Genomic DNA, 18,170 nt, shown 5'->3' with positions numbered 1-18,170 from the left:
TTATACCGGGGGATAACTTGAAATACTAGTTTGACCCGAATAGCGGAGTCTGCACGTTCTCCCTGCGTCTGCGTGGGTTTCCTCCGGGTGCTCCGGTTTTCTCCCACATGTTTTGAAAGATGAGCTATTAGGTGCATTGGACATTCTGAATTCTCCCTCTGTGACCTGAACAGGCGCCGGAATGTGGCGACTAGGGGCTTTTCACAGTAACTTCATTGCAGTGTTAATGTAAGCCTCCTTGTGACAATAATAAAGATAAAGATTGCCCTTGAGAAAGTGATGGTGAATCAAAAATGATTCCAAAACGTATGAGCAGATAAGCAAGTTTATCTCATTGGCTCTTTGAATGCTTCATTTAGTTACCCGACCCATCACTCAAATCTGATGTACAATGATAAGCTTACGTATTATGAATTCTTTGGAAATTATATTAACTGTTTAATGCTGTAATGCACTATGTCACAACATTCTTATGAACAAAGAGATCCTTAGGTCCACGTTTCTCCTGATTTGAAGAGGTAATTCATTGTTTTATGGTGCAGATATTGTTTCAGGAAATACATCTTGTACAGTTCTTCAAAACCGGAGTGTGCTGGCATCATTCAGGCAGTACTTCATTTTATTAACTATATTTTATTTCAAACGTTAACAATGACACCACATTCCATCAAACCGAGTTAACAGTTTGTGCATTTTTTCCCTTTTAGTTCTCCCCCCACGAATGAGCAGCTCTTCAAATATGGTCATGAACGACCTCCACCATACCTCAAAGCCCTCTTCCGATCCTCTTGAGGCAAACTTAATCTTTTCCAACCGAAGACACTCGTACAGGTCCCCCAGCCAGGTCACAACCCCTGGTGGCGTTTCCGCCCACCAATTAAAAAGAATCCGTCGCTGGGCAATCAGGGAGGTGAAGGCCAAGATATCAGCCCCCTTCCCCCTCCAGCTCTGGCACTTCCAAAACCCCAAAGATCGTTACCATGGGGTCCAGCTTCACCTCGGCCCCTACCAGAAGCTCTCCAACTTCTCGCAACCCCGAAACATGTGAACGTGATTCGCCGGCCCCACCCACACTTCTCACACCCATCCGCTACCCCCGGGAAGAACCCACTCATCCAAGCCTGAGTCATGTGTAGCCTGTGCACCACTTTAAACTGAATCAAGTTAATTCCAGCACAGGAAGAAGTTGAGTACACTCGCCGCATTACCTCGCATCAGAACTCCCATCCTACCTCCCTCCCCAACTCCCCCTCCCACGTCTGCTTAATCCTTTCCGCCAGGGCCGTACCATGCTCACCCAACCCCTTGTTTATCTCAGGGCAGTATTTCTAGAGAGAGTCGGTGCGTTTACACTTTGGGTGTGGAGCCTTAATCAGAAGGTGTTTAGAACGCTGTACTGCAGCCATGATAACAGAAGAATTTCACTGTCAATTAAGTATTAAGACAATTAATTATGTCCGCAGTGAGCTGTTTTGATGGAGTCTGCACTCTGTTAAGAACCCTGCTGATGTTAGCTGCAAGGGCGTCTCAAAGTCCCAAAGTTTAACTTGAAATACTGGTTCTTAGTGATGTATTTTTCTTTGGAATACTGTGAGAAACGATGTATAACCCAGTGAGGAACCAGTCCAGTCATTGTGTAAACTATAAAGAATATCTGTTAAAGTAAAAGAAAAAACATGACTAATATACACAATGACACTTAAGTATATGAATAACTAGCACGCCTGATTAAGTTACCCCTTGTTCCCAAAATATACCCACACTCCCTAAACTCACTGAGACACCCCTTTTCCCAAGCAACATCCAGAGTTAATAATTAGCATAATACCGCTTAGGTGATCGAGCCTGGAAAACCGACTCCTGGCTCAGCAAAGGCACAAAACTGCGTCTTTTAGAGGAAAATATCTGCAATCTGCCGTGGCTCTAAATTATAGGTGGAACCGGCCTCCATGATTGGATCACAGATGGAACTGGCCTGTCTGGCTGTTGGATGAAAAACTAGCCTCCTTCCCCAATGAGGGTGCTTGCAGTTATACTCTTCAATTTCTTTGGTATTCCCATCTGTGGATTCTGCTGTATACCTCTCTCAGATTCCTTGCCTTTAGAAATTATCATTTTGTATAGCCCACTGATCAATAGTAAGCAATATTTCTGATATGGCCATTTGCACCTCCACGTCTCTAGACTCCTGCTAATCTTGTTACTGGGCAAATTGCATCTCATTATTCCTCTAGATGCCTGCTGGTCTTGTTACTTATCTGTTATTTTACTTTCACCTCAAGTTCACTGTTAATCTTGTTAACTTCCCACATTCCTAACAACTCAAAATGTCAACTCCTTTGTATAGACACTGCCCGAGCTGTTGAGTGTTTGCAGCATTTTCTGGGGGGTTTCCCCCACCAGGTTTCCAGCCTTTGCAGTTGTGTTTTTTTACCCCTTTTATTGTTCATACAGTTCTTACCATGCCAAATTGAATAGATTTTCCGAATCCTCCTGGTTTCAACGTTATCCAATGAACTACTCACAGTTTAGAGCCAGATAAACTATACATGGTTCTTTTAATTTGATTCTGTTCTTGGGGGAGGTGGTTTCAAACAGTATCTCGTGCATAGTTATAAGCTTTAATGTTCAGGCTATTGTCGGAGGCTGAACCTGATTTCACAATTTTGGTGTCGTACTTTAAAAAAATTAATTCATGAGTTGTAAACAGCGCTGGCAAGACCAGCATTTATTACCCATCCCTAGTTGCCCTTCAGAAGGTGGTGGTGAGCTGCCGTCTTGAACCACTGCAGTCCCTGAGCTGTAGGTACACCCACAGTGCTGTTAGGGAGGGAGTTCCATGACTTTGACCCAGTGACACCAAAGGAACCGTGTGCGCAACTCATGTGTGCGGAACTTGGCTATAAGCTTCTGCTCGGCGATTCTGTCTTGTCGCGTGTCCTGAAGGCCGCCTTGGAGAATGCTTACCCGAAGATCAGAGGCTGAATGCCCTTGACACCACCCACCAGGTACGCGGTACATACTCGTGCGACTCGGCCAACGTTGTCTACCTCATATGCCGCAGGAAAGGATGTCCCAAAGGGTGGTACATTAGTGAGACCATGCAGACGCTGCGACAATGAATGAACGGACATCGCGTGACAATCACCAGGCAGGAATGTTCCCTTCCAGTTGGGGAACATTTCAGCAGTTGAGAGCATTCAGCCTCTGATCTTCGGGTAAGCGTCCTCCAAGGCGGCCTTCAGGACGCACGACAACGCAGAATTGCAGAGCAGAAACTTATAGCCAAGTTCCGCACATATGTGTACGGCCTCAACTGGGACCTTGGATTCATGTCGAATTACATTCATCCCCCACCATCTGGCCTGCAAAATCCTACCAACTGTCCTGGCTTGACCCAATTCACACCTCTTTAACCTGAGGTTACCCCTCTGACTCTGTAAAGACTTAATTACCTACAAATGCTCGCATTCATAGTATCGTCTTGCATCTTTGAATCTGTCTATATAAATCCAAGGTCCCAGTTGAGGCCGTACTCGTGTGCGGAGCTTGGCTATAAGTTTCTGCTCGCCGATTTTGGCTTTGTCTATATATGTGTTTCTGGAACCTACCTCTTCATTCTCCTGAGGAAGGAGCAGTGTTCCGAAAACTAGTGATTCTAAACAAACCTGTTGGACTTTTAACCTGGTGTTGTAAGACTTCTTACTGTGCTCACCCCAGTCCAAAGCCGGCATCTCCACATCATAGGTTGAGGAAAGAAGGAATTGTGGGGGGTGTAGTGATCTCATATCTGTATATACACAAGGGGTTAATGTATAGTCAGAACAGCTAAGTGATCACTAGATGGCAGCACTAGAAAGGGGTATAAAAGACAGACTCAATCTGAGTTCTCGCCTCTTCGTGTGTATAGTGACTAGTGACCACAGTGCCAGTGTAGTTGATAGTTTATTCTTATTCAATCTTTTACTTTTATAAATTTAGAGTACCCAATTATATCTTTTTTCCAATTAAGGGGCAATTTAGCATGGCCAATCCACCTAACCTCCACATCTTTGGTTGTGGGGGCGAAACCCACACAGACACGGGAAGAATGTGCAAACTCCACATCCCGGACAGTGACCTGGGGCCAGGATCAAACCCGGGTTCTCAGAGCCATAGGTAGCAGTGCTAACCACTGCGCCACCTTGCTGCCCTCTTATTCAATCTTGTTTATTTAATATCTAGTAAACGTTTTCCAGTTCAGGTACTGAAAGGTTATTTTCACCTGCCTTTCCCTCAACTGCAGCCGTGCCCAAACTCTAGTAGATTAAATGAGAGAATTATATGACATATTTGCTTAAGGAATGCATTTTAAAAAAAAAACATGAAGTAACTTTTAAATTGCAACAGTTGCTGACTCATACTGGAGTGCAGCTCCATGGTTACCAGTAACTTCCCAACACAGGCATTTGTGTGTAAGCATGAACAGTGTTGGCAGACTGCCCAATTATGTAAATGCTCTATATCCAAGACCATGTGCAGCTTTTCCAGCAGACTCTGAGGATAAGGATCAGGGGCAACTGACATTACATGGTGAAATAATTTGAACACGGCTTGGAAGAAACACCAAGGGTAGCAAGGGCACAAGATGTACTCTGGATGGAGGAATTTATTATCCATCACTAAAAGTGGCTCAGTTTACAGCACTGCTGACTGGGTTGGCCAAGTTATTTTTATAAATTTAGAGTACCCAATTCATTTTTTCCAATTAAGGGGCAATTTAGTGTGGCCAATCCACCTACCCTGCACATCTTTGGGTCGTGGGGGTGAAACCCACGCAGACACGGGGAGAATCCACACGGACAGTGACCCAGGGCCGGGATCGAACCTGGGACCTGGGCGCCGTGAGGCAGCAGTGCTATCCACTTCACCACCGTGCTGGGGTTGGCCAAGTTCTGAGGGTTGGTTTAGCTCAGTGGGCTAGACAGCTGGTTTGTAATGCAGAACAAGGCCAGCAGCGCGGGTTCAATTCCTGTTCCAGCTTACCTGAACAGGCGACGGAATGTGGCGACTAGGGGCTTTCCACAGTAACTTCATACTTGTGACAAAAGATTATTATTATGACAAATCTACCAGACTGAGTCTGGCAGGTGGTGAGGGAACCAACAAGAAGGAAAAACCTACTTTATATCGTCCTCACCAATTGCCTGTCATAGACACATCTGTCCATGACCACTGCATAGTCATTGTGGAGAAGAAACCCCACCTTCCCATTGAGAATATCTTCTAATGTGTTGTATGGTACAACTGCCATGCTAAATAGGATAGATTCCAAACCAATCCACCAGCTCCAAGTTGGGGATTGATGAGGAGCTGTGGGCCAACAGCAGTTGAATTGCATAAAACCACAATCTGTAACTCCATGGCCTGGCATATCCCCCACTCACCATGACCATTAAGTCAGGACAATGTTCAATGAAGAATGCAGGAGAGTATGTCAGGAACACCACCAGCGTATCTAAAAATAAGGTGCCAATCTGGTGAAGCTACAACAGGGGACTATTTGCATGCTGAACAGTGGAAGAAGGAAGTGATAGGCAGTGCTAAGTGATCCCACAACCAATAAATCTGATTAAAGCACTGCAGTTGTGCCACATCCAGTTGTGAACGGTGCTGGACAATTAGGGAACTCACTGGAGGAGATGGCTTCACAAATATCCGCATCCTCAATGATGGGGGAGCCTAGCACATCAGTGCAAAGGAGAAGACTGAAGCTTTTGCAGCCATAAGTGCCAAGTGGGTGATCTGTTTCAGCCTCCTCATTAGGTCCCCAGTGTCACAGATCCAATCTTCAGCCAATTGTATTCGTTCCACGTGATGTCAAGAAATGACTGAAGGCACATTATGCAGTGCCATGACAACAGGTGGTCAATGCAAAGGAGGCTTAGTTGGTGATGTTAAGGAGAGTGTGCCTCAGAGTAAAAAGGAAACCTATGATAGAGGCAGAGAGATAAGAAAACGTAAATGTTTTCATTGTAATAAAGTTGGACATGTGAAGTCGCAATGTTGGTGGCTTAAGAAAAGTACTGAGAAGACAGACTCGGTAAAACAGGATAAGCCAGTGGGGTTTATTAAAGTGAGAAGAAAAACCATTGTCCCAGTTGGAAGAGGTGCAACAGTCTGTTCAGAAGCTGGTGGAAATGCAGATACCAGAACTTTTTAAAGATTTTATTTGTGAGAGTAAGGTTTACTTGTGTGTACAAGGTGGAGTAGGTAAGGAGATTAAGATCTTGAGGGATACAGAAAAAAGTCAATGTTTAAGGTGAGAGATGGGGAGAATTTTAGTTTGGAAGGAGTATTGCCAGAAAAGGTGGTCATATGTAGAACTCGTGGCGAGAGCAGGAGTGTGCCACTGTGCAAGGTAAGGTTAGAGAGTCCAGTGAAAAGTGGTGAAGTGGTAGTAAGTGCAAGAGGTACAGTTTATCCGAGGTACTGATACAGCTGAATCACAGATGGGAGTGCAGCCTATTGTGGTTGAAAAACCAGTAGAAAGTCAAACAACTGAGATGTTGCAAGAAGTATATCTGGGAGTGTTTCCTAATTGTGCAGTAACCAGATCGCAAAGCCACAGGTTGAGACAGGAGGAAGAGAACTTGTGGCGTGCCGATCAGGAGGCTGAGGTTCAATTGTCAGCAACCATGCTTGATCAGATGGCTGGTGAAGAACAAGAGCAGGTGGTGGATGAAGTGAATATCTTTAATTCAAGCAAGTTGGTTGAATTACAACAGGAAGATTTAGAGACACAACAGTTATATCAGAAAGTACATGCGGAAATGGAATCTGAGTGTTATTACATTAGAAATAATCTATTAATGAGAAAATGGAGATCTTCACCTATTCAAGCAGATGAGAAATGGGCAGAAGTTCATCAAGTGGTATTATTGGTGGGTTAGAGAAAGGAGGTTTTCCAGGTAGCGCATGAGGTTTCAATAGGGGGTCATTTAAGAGTAAGGAAAACTCAGCAAAAATACAAAAATACTTTTATTGGCCTGGACATAAGGATGCAGTTGAATTTTGCCGTACATGTCACACATGTCGGGTAATAGGGAAACCTCAGGTTGTAATTGTAATAACTTGCATGGAACACACTGGGCTTGTCTGATTGTTTTCCCTGTGTGGTTGCCCAGCGAGTGGCCCCTATCTGCATCCCGATACGGGTCAACAGGCACTTAATTCAGGTGGAATTGCATACGGGTGTTGCCATCTCGGTAGTGCTGCACACATGTTCGACCGGATCCGACGTGGGGTGAGTAGATTATTGTTGGCTGATTTGGCCGCCTGCCTCGCTACGTATATCGGGGAGCATTTGTCTATTGTGGGCTCCATACTCGCCCCGGTGGTCTATGGATGTCAATCTTTGAACCTTCCCCCTCATTGTGGTGCAGGGAGACGGCTCCAACCTCATAGGTTGTGATTGGCTGCACCGTTTGCAGCTCGACTGGCAATGTATCCTCAAGGTGGAAACGGTACTGCAGAAATTCCCCTTCGTTCTCAGGCCCGGCCTTGGAAAAATTGAGGGAGCTGTGGCAAAACTACAAGTGGATCCGCAGGCCCCGCCTCGTTTGTTTTTTCGAGCTCAGCCGATACTCTATGCATTTGTGGTAAGGTCGAAGTCAAACTGCAGCAATTGGAAAGCCTCGGTACCATTTGTCCAATTCGTTTCTCCGACTGGGCAGCACCGGTGGTTCTGCTGATGAAACCAGATGGGACTGTCCGCCTTTGCGGCGATTACAAATTAACCGTAAATACAGCTTCACGTTTGGACCAATACCCGCTCCTTCGAATTGAAGATCTCTACACCACGCTGGCAGGTGGTTCTACATTCACCAAGTTAAATTTGAGCAATCCCTATTGACATCTTAAACTGCACAAGGCCTCGAGAAAATACGGTACAATACTCATAAAGGCTTATACGAGTACACCCAACTTCCATTCGCCGTCTCTTCGGCATGTGCTGTGTTTCAGTGTGTTATCAAAGGTATATTGTGAGGTTTCTAGTGCGTTGCTGTCTATCTTTTTAAAATTTAGAGTACCCAATTAATTTTTTCCAATTAAGGGGCAATTTAGCGTGACCAATCCACCTAACCTGCACATCTTTGGGTTGTGGGGGCGAAACCCACGCAAGCACCGGGAGAATGTGCAAACTCCACACGGACAGTGATCCAGAGCTGGGATTGAACCTGGGACCTTGGCGCCGTGAGGCTGCAGGGCTAACCCAATGCGCCACCGTGCTGCCCGGTTATGAATTTGGCAGTTACAAAGCTAGACTCGCTTGTGTGATAAACAGGTCACTCCCAGTCCTGTCCATTATCTCTGGAACCACTTTGCAGTTGTGGATGAAGATGATATGTATTTATCAACTCTAACATAAGCCTGATGCCGTACTATTTTGCACGCAAACCTTTTCAACATATCGTATTCGGGTGTGTTGGCATCCTTATCAAGTCTTCTTCCCTATTGTGAGCAGTTTCTCAAGACCACTTGTGGAACATATTCATTCTGAATCTGCAGTAAAATCAGACAATGTTCATTGTGTTAGCTCTACACTTAATGTTTCTTTTGGTTAACCGAATAAGCCACATCAACAAACTTGTGGGAAAAATTTAAAATGCAGTTCCTTAACGGGATACTGCATCAAAGTTAACAGAATCTCAAAGGAAACTTAAAACATCAAAACAAAATGTGCTTCAAAGGGTCAATAAAACACCCCAGTCCCTGCAGTGCCCGTGTGGCACAGAAGGCCTCGATGGTGCCGACAGACACCAGGGACACCTAGAAGTGAACATAGCCACAGAAAAGTGTCAAACAATCGGGACGGCCGACCCCCTTGGCCGCCCGCTGCCTGAACCTATTAATGGCCAGCCAAGCCCAGGAGCAGGCCCAAAGTGAGGTCCTCCTCCCTCCCTACCCCTCTCCACACCGGGTGACCAACAATCAGGGGTGGAGCTAAAGTGCAACCAAAAAGAGAGTAACAGATTTTTTTAGGACAGCCCAGGACAACGAACATATGCATGGTCCATGGGCTCCACAAGGCTACAAAAGACAGATGCATCTTGGAAGTCCATGAAACAACGCAAACTACAGTTATATGGGACTGCTGCATGCAACACCCTCTACCCCAGGTCCCTGATGGTAAGAGCACATAAAGAGCCCGTCATCAGGGACCTCCACAGCCGGACAGCATACAAAGGCATGGGGGTGAAAGGTGTGCAGCAGCAGCCCATACAGCAAACCCCTTCATGCTGTGTCAAAGGGCATGGAGGGCATTTCTGCAAGGTGACTCAAGATTGCGAGGCACCGGCACTCGAGGGAGGGTTTGAGCTGCCCTTGGTGAGTGCGCTGTTGATGTACTTAATCATCCCATGCCATGAATGGTGCAGAGGACAACATTATGCATTAGTTCTGGTGGCTATGTGATCTTATACTAGTGCACCTTAATGGGGCAGCACGGTGGCGCAGTGGTTAGCACTGCAGTCTCACGGTGCCAAGATCCCAGGTTCGATCCCGGCCCCGGGTCACTGTCCGTGTGGAGTTTGCACATTCTCCCCATGTCTGCGTGGGTTTCGCCCCCACAACCCAAAGATGTGCAGGGTAGGTGGATTGGCCACGCTAAATTGCCCCTTAATTGGAAAAGATCATGAATTGGGTACTCTAAGTTGAAAAAAATATATATTATATTTTATGCTATGCTGCACCCAAATTTATTGATATGTCTGAAAATTAACTGGGCTTTTGTGTGGCGTTTGCTACCAGGAAATAGCAGAAGAATGAGAGAAAACATTGAAGACGAGCAAGTTTTTTAGTTCAGGAATAAACTGACAAGGATTTGATTCTGGAAGTACCATGGGAACAAACACCATTCTGCCTGTGTACCCTGTTCCACATCATTCAACAACATCATGACTGATCTGTACCTTTACTCCTTTCACCTGCTTTGGCTCCATATCCCTTAATACTCTTGACTCGCAAACTCTCTTAATCTCAGAGTTAAAACCATTTTGGAAAAAGATATTGAAAGGAAGGTGATATGGACCACTTAGTAACAGCACAAAGCAATGTTCCAATCTGGAACATGCAGTGCTGCATGTAACATGAAGCATTCTGATAAAGAGACAGAATTGATAGTTATCAATGCCTGATCAAGAAATGGGAGTCAGCACATTATTTTATTGAGTGTGATGCCCTCATTGAGGAATAAGAGGAATGACCACTTGGTTAGGTGACGTATTGGAGGTGACTACTGCCCCCCAGCAGAAGATTTCAGGGGGAGGAGAGGAGAACAGTGACACAAAATTCTGGGTTTTATTAATAAGTGACAGTCAGACACTTAAAACCGAAGTCAATCTCTGGTATCTGACTTCTGTGATAAAGTGAAGTAGTAGGGGAAAGTTAATGATTGACTTTATAAATCAACAGATGTACTTTCTAATTCTGTTTATTGTTTTATCACTGTCAGTTCAGGCACAGTGAGTAGCACTCTTGCCTTGGAGTCAGAGAGATACAGCTTCAAATCCCATTCTAGGGCTTGAGCAGAAAATCTCATTTGAGAGTCCGGTGCAGTACTGAGAGAGTGTTGCACAGTTAGAGATGTTGTCTTTCAGATGAGACGTTAAACTGAGACCCCACGCAGGCCAGGGAGAGAAGTAATGGGCCTTGGTGCTTCTCCTGTTTCTAGGCCTCTTATTTCCCGATGCTCCCTCTCAATCAATCATGATATTTGTTTCTCCTTTCAAGATTAACCAATCAATTACCGAAATGCACCAGTAAAATGAAAACACCCATTGTTGGTAGATGGTTTCAAATACCATCTGATATATTTGCAACTTCATTAATATGAAGAGCAGCAACAATATAAGGCAACGTTAGTTTGTGTGAGCCCTGTAGGTGGATTGTTAAACAACCCAGAGAGTACAAATTTTACTTTTTTTTTTTTTTAATAAATATTTTATTGAAAATTTTTGGTCAACCAACACAGTACATTGTGCATCCTTTACACAACATTATAACAATACAGATAATAATGACCTTTTTTTATATAAACAAAAAAACAACAAATAAATAAATATTAAATAACAAAAATGAAAACTAGCCCTAATTGGCAACTGCCTTGTCACAAGCTATAACCCCCCCCCCATCCCCCCCCCCCCCCCCCCCCCCCCCCCCCCCCCCCCCCATGTCCTGGGCTGCTGCTGCTGCCTTCTTTTTTCCCCCATCTATCTTTCTGCGAGGTATTCGATGAACGGTTGCCACCGCCTGGTGAACCCTTGAGCCGACCCCCTTAGGACGAACTTAATCCGCTCTAGCTTTATGAACCCCGCCATGTCATTTATCCAGGTCTCCACCCCCGGGGGCTTGGCTTCTTTCCACATTAGCAATATCCTGCGCCGGGCTACTAGGGACGCAAAGGCCAAAACATCGGCCTCTCTCGCCTCCTGCACTCCCGGCTCTTGTGCAACCCCAAATATAGCCAACCCCCAGCTTGGTTCGACCCGGACTCCTACTACTTTTGAAAGCGCCTTTGTCACCCCCACCCAAAATCTCTGTAGTGCCGGGCATGACCAAAACATATGGGTATGATTCGCTGGGCTTCTCGAGCATCTCGCACACCTATCCTCCACCCCAAAAAATTTACTGAGCCGTGTGCCGGTCATATGCGCCCTGTGTAATACCTTAAACTGAATCAGGCTTAGCCTGGCGCACGAGGACGACGAGTTTACCCTGTTTAGGGCATCTGCCCACAGCCCCTCCTCGATCTCCTCCCCTAGCTCTTCTTCCCATTTCCCTTTTAGTTCGTCCACCATAGTCTCCCCTTCGTCCCTCATTTCCCTATATATATCCGACACCTTACCATCCCCCACCCATTTCTTTGAGATGACTCTGTCCTGCACCTCTTGTGTCGGGAGCTGCGGGAATTCCCTCACCTGTTGCCTCGCAAAAGCCCTCAATTGCATATACCTGAATGCATTCCCTTGGGGCAACCCATATTTCTCGGTCAGCACTCCCAGACTTGCGAACTTCCCATCCACAAATAGATCTTTCAGTTGCGTTATTCCTGCTCTTTGCCACATTCCATATCCCCCATCCATTCCCCCCGGGGCAAACCTATGGTTGTTTCTTATCGGGGACCCCCCCAATGCTCCGGTCTTTCCCCTATGTCGTCTCCACTGTCCCCAAATCTTCAGTGTAGCTACCACCACCGGGCTCGTGGTGTAGTTCCTCGGTGAGAACGGTAATGGGGCTGTCACCATAGCCTGCAGGCTGGTCCCCCTACAGGACGCCCTCTCTAATCTCTTCCACGCCGCTCCCTCCTCCTCTCCCATCCACTTACTCACCATTGAAATATTAGCGGCCCAATAATACTCACTTAGGCTCGGTAGTGCCAGCCCCCCCCTATCCCTACTACGCTGTAAGAATCCCTTCCTCACTCTCGGAGTCTTCCCGGCCCAAACAAAACCCATGATGCTCTTTTCTATCCTTTTAAAAAAAGCCTTCGTGATCACCACCGGGAGGCACTGAAACACAAAGAGGAATCTCGGGAGGACCACCATCTTAACCGCCTGCACCCTCCCTGCCATTGACAGTGCTACCATATCCCATCTCTTGAAATCTTCCTCCATCTGTTCCACCAACCGCGTTAAATTTAGCCTGTGCAATGTGCCCCAATTCTTAGCTATCTGGATCCCCAGGTAACGAAAGTCTCTTGTTACCTTCCTCAACGGTAGGTCTTCTATTTCTCTACTCTGCTCCCCTGGATGCACCACAAACAGCTCACTCTTCCCCATGTTCAATTTATACCCTGAAAAATCCCCAAACTCCCCAAGTATCCGCATTATTTCTGGCATCCCCTCCGCCGGATCCGCCACATATAGTAGCAGATCATCCGCATATAAAGATACCCGGTGTTCTTCTCCTCCCCTAAGTATTCCCCTCCATCTCTTGGAACCTCTCAGCGCTATCGCCAGGGGCTCAATCGCCAGTGCAAACAGTAATGGGGACAGAGGACATCCCTGCCTTGTCCCTCTATGGAGCCGAAAATATGCCGATCCCCGTCCATTCGTGACCACACTCGCCACTGGGGCCCTATACAACAGCTGCACCCATCTAACATACCCCTCTCCAAAACCAAATCTCCTCAACACCTCCCACAGATAATCCCATTCCACTCTATCAAATGCTTTCTCGGCATCCATCGCCACTACTATCTCCGTTTCACCCTCTGGTGGGGCCATCATCATTACCCCTAACAGCCTCCGTATATTCGAGTTCAGCTGTCTCCCCTTCACAAACCCAGTTTGGTCCTCGTGAACCACCCCCGGGACACATTCCTCTATTCTCATTGCCATTACCTTGGCCAGGACCTTGGCATCCACATTTAGGAGGGAAATTGGTCTGTAGGACCCGCATTGTAGCGGATCCTTTTCCTTCTTTAAGAGAAGCGATATCATTGCTTCAGACATAGTCGGGGGCAGTTGTCCCCTTTCCTTTGCCTCGTTAAAGGTCCTCGTCAGTACCGGGGCGAGCAAGTCCAAATATTTTCTGTAAAATTCAACTGGGAATCCGTCCGGTCCCGGGGCCTTTCCCGTCTGCATGTTCCTAATTCCTTTCACCACTTCTTCTACCGTGATCTGTGCTCCCAGTCCCACCCTTTCCTGCTCTTCCACCTTGGGAATTTCCAGCCGATCCAAAAAATCCATCATTCTCTCCCTCCCATCCGGGGGTTGAGCTTCATACAATTTTTTATAAAATGTCTTGAACACTTCATTCACTCTCTCCGCCCCCCGCTCCATCTCTCCTTCCTCATCCCTCACTCCCCCTGTTTCCCTCGCTGCTCCCCTTTTCCTCAATTGGTGTGCCAGCAATCTGCTCGCCTTCTCCCCATATTCATACTGTACACCCTGCGCCTTCCTCCATTGTGCCTCTGCAGTGCCTGTAGTCAGCAAGTCAAATTCCACATGCAGCCTTTGCCTTTCCCTGTACAGTCCCTCCTCCGGTGCTTCCGCATATTGTCTGTCCACCCTCAAAAGTTCTTGCAGCAACCGCTCCCGTTCCTTACTCTCCTGCTTCCCTTTATGTGCCCTTATTGATATCAGCTCCCCCCTAACCACCGCCTTCAACGCCTCCCAGACCACTCCCACCTGAACCTCCCCATTGTCATTGAGTTCCAAGTACTTTTCAATACATCCCCTCACCCTTAGGCACACCCCCTCATCCGCCATTAGTCCCATGTCCATTCTCCAGGGTGGGCGCCCTCCTGTTTCCTCCCCTATCTCCAAGTCTACCCAGTGTGGGGCATGATCCGAAATGGCTATAGCCGTATATTCCGTTCCCCTCACCTTCGGGATCAATGCCCTACCCAACACAAAAAAGTCTATGCGTGAATAGACTTTATGGACATAGGAGAAAAACGAGAACTCCTTACTCCTAGGTCTACTGAATCTCCACGGGTCCACCCCTCCCATCTGCTCCATAAAATCCTTAAGCACCTTGGCTGCTGCCGGCCTCCTACCAGTCCTGGACTTCGACCTATCCAGCCTTGGTTCCAACACCGTGTTAAAGTCTCCCCCCATTATCAGCTTTCCCGTCTCTAGGTCCGGGATGCGTCCTAGCATTCGCCTCATGAAGTTGGCATCATCCCAGTTCGGGGCATACACGTTTACCAAAACCACCATCTCTCCCTGTAATTTGCCACTCACCATCACGTATCTGCCCCCGTTATCCGCCACTATAGTCTTTGCCTCGAACATTACCCGCTTCCCCACTAATATAGCCACCCCCCTGTTTTTCGCATCCAGCCCCGAATGGAACACCTGCCCCACCCATCCTTTGCGCAGCCTAACCTGGTCTATCAGTTTCAGGTGCGTTTCCTGTAACATAACCACATCTGCTTTAAGTTTCTTAAGGTGTGCAAGTACTCGTGCCCTCTTTATCGGCCCGTTGAGCCCTCTCACGTTCCACGTGATCAGCCGAGTTGGGGGGCTTCCCACCCCCCCCCCTTGCCGGTTAGCCATCATCTTTTTCCAGCTTCTCACCCAGTTCCCACGCAGCTGTATCTCCACCAGGCGGTGCCCCCCCGCCCATCCTCTCCCGTACCCACTCCCCCCTTTCCCCAGCAGCAGCAACCCAGTAATTCCCCCCTCCCACCCCCCCCCCGCTAGACCCCCCGCTAGCGTAATTACTCCCCCCATGTTGCTCCCAGAAGTCAGCAAACTCTGGCTGACCTCGGCTTCCCCCCGTGACCTCGGCTCGCACCGTGCGACGCCCCCTCCTTCCTGCGTCTCTATTCCCGCCATAATTATCATAGCACGGGAACCAAGCCCGCGCCTCTCCCTCGGCCCCGCCTCCCATGGCCAACGCCCCATCTCCTCTCCCTCCCCACCTCCCCCCAACACCACCTGTGGGAGAAAGAAAAGTTACCATACCGCAGGATTAGAACATAAAACCCCTCTTCGCCCCCCCCCATTCGCCCCACCACTTTGTCCAAACGTTCTTTTTCATAATCCACTCATTCCAGTTTTTCTTCTACAATAAAAGTCCACGCTTCATCCGCCATCTCAAAGTAGTGGTGCCTCCCTTGATATGTGACCCACAGTCTTGCCGGTTGCAGCATTCCAAATTTTATCTTCCTTTTGTGAAGTACCGCCTTGGCCCGATTAAAGCTCGCCCTCCTTCTCGCCACCTCCGCACTCCAGTCTTGATAAACGCGGATCACCGCGTTCTCCCATTTACTGCACCGAGTTTTCTTCGCCCATCTAAGGACCATTTCTCTATCCTTAAAACGGAGGAATCTCACCACTATGGCTCTGGGAGTTTCTCCTGCTCTCGATCCTCGCACCATAACTCGGTACGCTCCCTCCACCTCCAACGGACCCGTCGGGGCCTCCGCTCCCATTAACGAGTGCAGCATCGTGCTCACATATGCCCCGACGTCCGCCCCCTCCACACCTTCAGGAAGGCCAAGAATCCTCAGGTTGTTCCTCCTTGCGTTGTTTTCCAGTGCCTCCAACCTCTCCACACATCGTTTCTGGTGTGCCTCCTGTATCTCCGACTTCACCACCAGGCCCTGTATATCGTTCTCATTCTCGGCTGCTTTCGCCTTCACAACCCGAAGCTCCTGCTCCTGGGTCTTTTGTTCCTCTTTCAGCCCTTCGATCGCCTGTAGTATCGGGGCCAACAACTCTTTCTTCATTTCCTTTTTTATCTCCTCCACGCAGCATTTCAAGAACTCTTGTTGTTCAGGGCCCCATATGAAACTGCCACCTTCCGACGCCATCTTGGTTTTTGCTTGCCTTCCTTGCCGTTGTTCCAAAGGATCCGCTGCAATCCGGCCACTTTCCTCTCCTTTTTCCATCCGTGTCCAGGGGGAACACCCTCCTGGTTTACCGCACGGTGTTTTTAGCCGTTAAAATTGCCGTTGGGGCTCCTATCAAGAGCCCAAAAGTCCGTTTCACAGGGAGCTGCCGAAACGTGCGACTCAGCTGGTCATCGCCGCACCCGGAAGTCACAAATTTTACTTTAACAGCACTGTGCAATATTGTTAATTTGACAGGAAAATATCCCATTAGTTATTTATAACACTGTGCAGACATTAACACTGATTTTAGTGACTGCCTCAGCCCACATTAACATGTTCTGCACCATATGGACATTGTGACAGTAAATTCATATTTGGGGGAAAGAATTAATACTGGCAACTCAGATAAACTGCACCAGATCTTCTGCAACTCTCTCGAAGAAGTAGAAGACTTCCTGTTGCCAGGGTGTTATTATATTCATATTTAACAAGGGGTGTAACTGGATTCTACTTTATCAGTAATATCACAGGATAGAAAGATCAAATGATTCCTGAGCAACAAATTGGGATGATTTGTCATGATACCCAGAGCTAGTGTGCAGTCAATTCCAGCCCCATTTGGCCCAGAGTGGCAATACAGGTGAAATTAGACCTTTGCTGAGCCCAATAAACTACAGTCACCAAGACTGTAACTTTAAAAGCACAGGTAACCTTTTGTTATGTACAGAATTATAATTAAACGGGTAGAAAATGTAACAAACTACCACCCCCCCCTTTCTAACTCACCCCACTCTACACACATGCACACAGACAAATAACAGAGGGGAAAGAGCGGTGGAAAGGGAACAACAATATTAATAAAACTAAGAGGATAGGGATCTTTGATGCTCTGGGATGACTTCTAGTCAATGTATTTCTGAAGGCCTAGTTGAGGCTTTTGTTTTGGTTCTTCCTTCCTTCTCCACTTGAGGTGGCTTTCTCTGGCAGGTTGATCTACCTTCACTGCAGACTCAGCATCATTTCAGGTTTACAGCAAAGGATGTGCCAGACACTCACTGCTTTCAGAACAATAGAGCAGTTCTTTCACTTCAGCAAGCAGGAGAGAGAGAGAGAGAGAAACCGTTCCGTTCACTTCCAAGTTCTGAACACTCCTGCTAAGGTCTCTCAGAAAGCACCACGTAGGAACCACTCACTGACCGTTGTCAGGCAGAGCACTGTCCTTTGCCAACCCATCAGTTGCCAGTTAACCAATTGAATCGACTTCCTCCAAAACTGGTTCCTAAGATCCACTCAGTGCCGAGGAGTCTTGCTTCTTCTCTCCCAAACACAAAACCTGGGAACACAGTGTGCTAACAAGCAGGCTGTTTCAACTTTAAGTCTGATTATGGGTCGACAGACCAAAATCTGTAAAAAGAAAATAAAATAAATGGGATCAAAGGAATTAAACAGGAAGGACTCTTACAAATTGAACAAAATAGATCTTGACTGTCAGTGAGAAGTGTTGGAGCTCTCGGGTGTCTCTGCGACATAACTTTTAAGAGGTTACAGAACAAAGACTGAATGGTTTACAAGTGTATCTGCGTTGTCTTGATCAGCAAGTCAAAAGACTGCTGATTGCTGCTTCCCGCAACAATGTATTTTCAGTATCTACTGTGCAACATAACTTTATCATGATCTTTCAATCTTTCACTCATAAAAAGCACTAAAGTAGAATGGGATAATAGGCAAGTAGACAACAGGACAAGATTAAGATCATTAGAAAAGACTTTGAATATTATGTGCAGTGTAAAGCTGGTTACTGATTCATTATGAGTCCATTACGCACTCCTAGCAATTTCAC

The 18,170-nt window shown here is 47.0% G+C and overlaps 1 protein-coding gene across 1 annotated transcript in view; it reads left to right on the top strand.

Annotated features, from left to right (window-relative positions):
- suox (sulfite oxidase) overlaps positions 1–18,170 on the top strand; it is a 37,618-nt gene that overhangs the window by 322 nt on the left and 19,126 nt on the right. The gene's annotated exons all lie outside the window — the stretch shown is intronic.

The sequence above is a fragment of the Scyliorhinus torazame genome, chromosome X (genome assembly GCF_047496885.1).
Source record: "Scyliorhinus torazame isolate Kashiwa2021f chromosome X, sScyTor2.1, whole genome shotgun sequence".
NCBI classification, from domain to species: domain Eukaryota; kingdom Metazoa; phylum Chordata; class Chondrichthyes; order Carcharhiniformes; family Scyliorhinidae; genus Scyliorhinus; species Scyliorhinus torazame.
Note: the sequence above shows the minus strand (reverse complement) of the source record. Positions and strands in the feature narration are given on the sequence as shown.